Genomic DNA, 7,305 nt, shown 5'->3' on the forward strand with positions numbered 1-7,305 from the left:
AATATTAAACAAACTGCGATCATAAGCAATAATTTATGACAAAAATATATACTATGAGAGTTTTATAATAAAAGAGATGAAAGAAGATTCCTGATTCTTGATATTTGAATAATAAAATTTGATTATATATATATATATATATATATATATAAATGTCATGTTAGGTTGTAATATGATACTTTTTTATTTATACAATTCTAAAAATACATATAAAATAATTGTTATTTAATTTTTAAAATGATTTTAAAAGTATAGGAATACCAATAACGTTTAAATGAATAATCGTTTCGAAAAATTTAAGTTATATATATTTATAAATTTATTCCACATGTTAACATAATAACCTTGGTTTTTTTTTATGTTTTTTTTTTAAAAAGTGAATAATTTATATTCATTGAAAATAAAAAGAGTATAAAAGAGTTATAAAAAATCAAAACAATACAGGAGAAAAAAGAGAACAACAAAAACAGTCTACTAAAAGTGGAAACTAGCAACAACAGAAACCACTAAAAGGAAGGGAAGTCACCGAAATAAGACCAGTGCACCCAGGGAGAAAGAGCTAAAACTTCCTAACTAATATTTCTTCTATGTGTGATCACCTGAATCAGTATGGTTATCAAGGAACTCCAAGCTGCATTTTGCTATTGCAACTGAGTCTTCTAGCCTTGCCTTTTTGGCTTTCAAGGGTTGCATTGAACCATGACAAAAACATATAAATAATTTTCATGATAATAGTAGAGCACGAAGAACATTTATTATGAAAGATGTGTGTTTCTTTTTAGCCATATATTCCAAGTTATAGCCCTAATGAGTAAGTCACCTACCTCCCTTAGAGAAAGAGAGAGGTAAGACCTCCATTAACACACAACTTATGCAAGGTGCCCAATGGATTTTTGGAAGCCTGAAAGTCTGGGTAAAGAAATACTAAGGGCGTGTTTGGTTGGCTTCTTTTTGAGGTCGAAGTAACTCAAAGTCATCACTCGACTTTTGACTTCCACGTGTTTGTTTCGCTGTAGTGATGAGGGAAGTGGCGATGTGACACTTTCGATTCACCCCCACTTCACCCATTCGACTTCTGAGAAAAAAACTAGGAAGTCACACTTCGGCATTTTTTTTTCTATTGCTCGTTGAAGTCTTCGCTTCCGCCCTGGCAACCCACGTGACCTCGCTATTATCACCGCATTTCCCTTCTTCGATTTTTCGCTAGGGGTTTCCCATGCCTTCTCTCCTTCTCGTCCCATACTCTTTCACTCGCCTTCTCTTGTATTCCTTCTCGTCTCTCCCGAGGAGGTCACTGCTTTCTTCATCGCTTGTTCTCTTCTCTTTGCGAGTTAGGAAGATAGCATCCTCTTCGCCGCTCCTGCTCCCTCGCTCTTGTTGTTGTTAGAGGTTTTTTCGTTATTTTTTTGGGTTAAGGTTTCCATCATGCATGGTTTTCGAATCGATTCTTATAATCCATGTGTAGGGTCTGTTCTTCATGCTGATGTCTTCTTTATTTATTTTATATATATATATTTACTTTTTTGGGTTGTGACTTTCCCTGCACTCGGTTTTGTTGCCTGACCTTGGTTTGTTTTATTTTTTTGTTTTTACTTCAAAGTTTTTGGTAAATAAATGGATTTACAGTCATTTATCTTTTGGGTTTTGTTATTTTGTTATAGATCTATTATAAATGAAGAGATTTACAGTCATTTATCTTTTGGTTTTTGTTTTTTTGTTATATATCTGTTATACATGAAGGGATTTACAGTTGTTTATCTTTTGGTACTTTTTTTTTGTTATAGATCTGTGATAAATGAAGGGATTTATAGTTATTTATCTTTTGGTTTTTTGTTGTTTTGTTATAGATCTGTGATAAATGAAGGGTTTTACAGTCATTTATCATTGCTTTTTTGGATGTTTTGTTATAGATTTGTGATAAATAAACTGATTTACTGTCATTTATCTTTTGTTGCTGATGTTTTATTATATATATGTGGTAATTAAAGGGATTATAGTCATTTATCTTCTATTTATTTATGGTCTCTTGTAGCATCAATTATTTTTTTTTTTCCTTTTTTTATTATGGGATAGTGATTTCTGTTCTTATTTCCTTGTTTACTATGCTTAAGCAAACATGTTCTTCTCACATGATCTACTTTGGCATGTTCTTCTTTCCTATATGATGACCATGATATGGATTTTTTGTGTTCCTTTTGTGCTCAAAATCCTTTTGTACATGGTTTTTTTTCCTTCTGTTCAATGGATGTAATCTGCTGTTTTTATTGGTTTATTTGCTTTTGATATGTGACAAGCTTTATGGTTGGGATGGGTTCTAAATTCTGCATTTCCTTTTTCTAGTTGATTTTCATATTGTTCAAATTTATGTTTTTTTATCCCTGTAGTTTTGCATATCATTTATGCTACTTCTATACAAACATGAACACATTTCATACCATGTTTGCCATAAAAATTTGTTAGGATTTGCATTCTGGTTATGTATGCCAATTTTAATCTTACCGAGCATTATCTGTGATTAATAACTGCTGCTTTCATGTTTCTTGCTTATTGTGTATACATATGTGCTTATCTTACATATCAATTAGAATTGTGTATACATATCGGCTTATCTTACATATCAGTTAGAATTCTGTATACATATATGCTTATCTTACATATCAGTTACAATTCTGTATACATATTTGCTTATCTTACATATTTGTTAGAATTGGGTTTACCCTTTCTCCTAGGCATTTATAGGTTATACATCACCTTCAGAATTCTGTATTTCTCAACCGTTTTTTGGATTCCATTCATCATGTGTATTTGTTATGTTTGCATGTTTGTTTTTTTTTTTTATATACAAATTCCTCTCTAGGTCTGGCAACAATCTCCAGCGTCAATTGTGTGCATGTGAAATGATTGTTGCCATCTATTAACCATGTGAATTTGTGTGTGCATGTTTTTTTATACACATGGCTCTCTAGTTCTGGTACTTAGTTTCATATTGATAGTTTACTGTTATGTCATGAAAGTTTAGTAGATCACATAAGAAAAGTGGATCATAATTTTCTCATAAAATGTGTAGATGGATAGTTGGGCATTAGATGAGCGTGCGAGGCCCCTTGTGGCACTTTTGCAACAATGGATCATAATTTTCACATAAGAAAAGTGGATCATAATTTTCTCATAAAATGTGGAAAATCATTATAGGACATTGAAAGTACGATATATTGAAATTAAGAAAGTCAGAGATTTAAGCAGGGTAGGTTGGGATGATGATAACAAAATGATCACGTTGGACCCAATTGTCGCATACACATACAATGAGCTTGTGTTATGATCCTTTCTTGCTTTTCTATTTGTTTGATTTTGTCTATCAAATAACTTATGTTGGTTGTGCAATTCTTGTCAAAAGCAGGCCCATCCCGCTACGAAGCCCTTTGTCAACAAACCAATCGAGAGTTACGAAGGTTTGAAAATTATCTGCGGGGATGACAATGCAATAGGGTCATATACGGCGTCGTTTTATTCATATTTTGGAGATAAATATGGATCAGAGGACAATGAAATTGAGAATAACAAATCACCAAATGAACATGCAAACAGTGAGGGGGACGGGGATGGTAACTCTACCCCTTGTGTGCCTAGCTGCCCTAGCCCTTCCACCTCTTCTGCATTTTGAGCACAGCGGGCCGAAAGAGCGAAAGACAATTCCATGATGGGAGAACTTGTGAATGTCATTGGGGAAATGGCTGCTGCAATTAGGTGCCCCACCCACTAGTCTGAGACTTTGTATGCCAAGGTAATGAAGGTTAAGGGCTTTAGTGAAAAAACCCTCTAGGAGGTGTTCGATCACTTGCAGGAGAAAGAAAATGATGCCTGTAGGTTCATGGTGAAAAGAATTGATATGCGACAGGCTTGGGTTGAGAAGTTTCTAACCCGGAATGATTGATGCAAATGCAAGTTAGAATTCTGGTTGGGGAGGGGAATTGTCTGCTCTATGCATTATCTTCATCCATGACTATATTTTATTTCCTGCACCATGCATTACTTGCATTGCATGCATGATGATGAAAAACCATGAGTGCCCACTTTTGTTGCCTTTGCTGCACATTTTGACTTTGGGCCTCGTTTATCTTGCATGTTTCTCATATCTGTTGTGTCATTATTATCAACTATGGACTCTGCACTTATATGCAGCTTTATGTTGATGTTCATGTTTATTAGGTACCCTACCTCATATGGATGCGGTTTTGTTTTTTGATATTATGCTGACCTTTTCATTAGATACCATGGCTCATGTGGATGTGGTTATATATATGTTGTTATGCTGACCTTTTCATTTGCTGTTGTTTTCAATCTTTTATTTACATTTGCTGTGGAAAGCTTTATTTACTATAGTGTTTTGTTGTTTCTACTATATAGCTGATCTATTTTTCTTGTTCCTTTTAATTTTTTTTTGTATAACTCCATGTTGCAATTGAATGGTATCTATGTGTTATTTGAGCTAATTTGCAGCCCCTGTTCTAATATTGTGTGTATACTTCTTGCAAGATTTTGTTGTTATGGCGATGATGATGGCAATGTTTGTCTGTTGCACTGAGGCAAGGGTTCCCTTATTGGCTATGGTTATTGTTGTGTGTGAACATAGTCAAGCCTCTGGATGCTTTGGCGGGGCAATCCATTACAACCATAGGCATCCAGCTAACGTAAGATGGTTAGGAGAATGTTAATTGTTTGCCCGTAACCAAGGATGAGTATGGCGGGGCAGTGGGCATGCAATGCCTCCACTACAGCCTACTCATTCCCAGTTAAGAGCAAGCTATGCATTGATGAGCATTGATTTGTGTTTGGTTTTATTTTGTTTCCCCTTATTCTTGTTTTGTTTTCGGTATTCTATAGGTGATGTTGGTGTTCACACATATATGTTGAAACCTTGAATGCCAATGAAGTTCCATATGCAGTTATTTGCCGCCTAAGCCATATTGAATGCCAATGAAAGACCCAACTACTGCCATCATTTCGGTGTTTCAGTGGATCAAGGCTATTCAAGCATCTTGTATGGCAATTGGATTTTGGAGTCCACTTGTCGGGAGTAGTTGATTATTTGCTGGAGGTGGAGCTGAATATGCCGCTCATGCCTTCTTGTTCTTCTTGTTAGTAATTTTTTTCTTGTTCATGCAATTATCCACACTTGGGCTGCCCTTGTATTCTAAAATAGTGTAATCATGTAAAAAGAATGGGTATCCTTGTATTTTGAAATAGTTAAAATCATAATACAATAATTGGGATTTGTTCATCTTATGAAATATAATAACTGTGTCACGCTGCCTTTGGGATTTGTATGAATGTGCAGTTCTTTATAGTTGTATTTCAATTGTGATGTTGTAGTCCTTCTAATTAGCCACTGTATTGCATTGTGCTGCTCATTACAAGCAGGAAAAAGTAGACAAATGAGGTTTGGTTTCCATGGTTTGAATTATATATATTACTTGAAAGTACTTTCTTTGTAAGCATTGCAAGTGGAACAAATAATTATTATTGCATTTTAGTTATCTCAATAAATCAGCTTGAAAGAGTATGGCATATAAATATTTTGAATATGGCAATAAATCAACACTTCAAGGTTAACTTATGGGTTTTGCATTGATAATTGCTATATTCATTTTGCAATTTAAAGAATAATTAAAATTGCTATAAATTAAAATTAAAAGTAGTAATCCATAAAAATAAAATTAATAAGATTAAATAACCGATTGTCTAATACCCGAATTTAATAAAACCAAAACTATAGGGGCAATCTCACCATTAAATGAAGTGGTGACTAGATCCCCACTTCTGAGCAAGCCAAGCACCATGAACTGCCAAAGTCACAAATTCCAGCATTTGACTTCCACCATCCAAACACAGGAATTGGTCACTATTGTCCCACTTCCCATTGTAACCAAACACACTGAAACTGAGAACTTTAGTTGAAGTCCTTACTTCCACAGAAGTGCCACTTCCTGACTTCACTAACTTCGGTGGAGAACTTTTGAACCAAACACCCCATAAATATGCTCAGCTAAGGGGCAGAGAATTAGCAAATGGTTGGTTGATTCGATTGCCGCTTGATAAAGAATACATGATGTGGTTGGAAGTTAATTACATCTTCTAACCGCCACGTTTCCATCATAAGAATATGATTGTCCCAAGATAACCGGTTGAAGAGATTGATCTTTCTGAGGCAGGAACCTTTCCAAATTATCTATGAATTTCCCATTTATAGTTAGACACTACCTTTTACCATCTCATAAAACCTGGGAGCTAAACATGCCTCTGTTGTTCCTTCCCAGATGTTTGTGTATGTACAAGGAGGATATATATATACTTAACAGCCTATAAAAAATAGTTTATGATAATAATAATATAATAACAACAAAATAGAAAACACAAACATCCAAAAAAGCAGAAGCCTTGTGTACAACATGCTTGTAATAACAAACTTCAATTAATTCACCACCACCTTATATATGTGTATATATATACTTAATTAGAAGAGTATTTAGAAAGAGGACCATATAACTCAGTGGAGATGATTACTCGTAGTCTCAAAACAAGTTGACCTTGTTTTTAGATTAGGCTACGTAGTATACGCTGTATGGATAGCTTGTAGCTAATTGATGGAACAAATGATGTGTCGGTGCCGATTGATGGCTGCCACTTTGTAAAGAAACATTTTTGTGTTTTGTTTTGTACGCTTTGTGTAAGCTTTTTGTCGTACCGCCATGTTAAGGTGGCTTTTATGTTCCTTTATATTATGTTTGTTTAGTTCAGTATAAAAATAAGCTTAATACATTACAAGCTTCATATTTTTTTCTCTCTCAGAAAGCTCTAAGAAAAACACAACTCGAGTGTGAGACATTAACTAACTCTCTATCATTCTTATCAAGGTATCGTAGAATTGGTTAGCAATGGCTGGTTGCTACTCGTCTTCAAACACCTCACAAGCCAATGCACACTTATTTAAAGGGGAAAACTATAACTTATAGAGTCTCAAGATGAAGACGATGTTTAGATCAAGAGACCTTTGGAGTCTTGTGGAGAAGGGATTTGGAGAGGAAGGTATGACAACAAAGTCTCGAGCGAGAGTTTGAAGAAGGACGTGAAAGCGTTGTACTTGATTAAGCAAGCACTAGATGAGAGAGTTTTCATCAAAATCTTAGAGACTTTAACAACAAAGGAGGCTTGGGAAATATTAAAGACAGAGTACCAAGGGTATTAGAACACAATCATCATGAAGTTGCACTCACTTCACTGTGAGTTGGATGCTGCAAACAAGCT

The sequence above is a fragment of the Dioscorea cayenensis genome, chromosome 10 (genome assembly GCF_009730915.1).
Source record: "Dioscorea cayenensis subsp. rotundata cultivar TDr96_F1 chromosome 10, TDr96_F1_v2_PseudoChromosome.rev07_lg8_w22 25.fasta, whole genome shotgun sequence".
Taxonomy (NCBI): domain Eukaryota; kingdom Viridiplantae; phylum Streptophyta; class Magnoliopsida; order Dioscoreales; family Dioscoreaceae; genus Dioscorea; species Dioscorea cayenensis.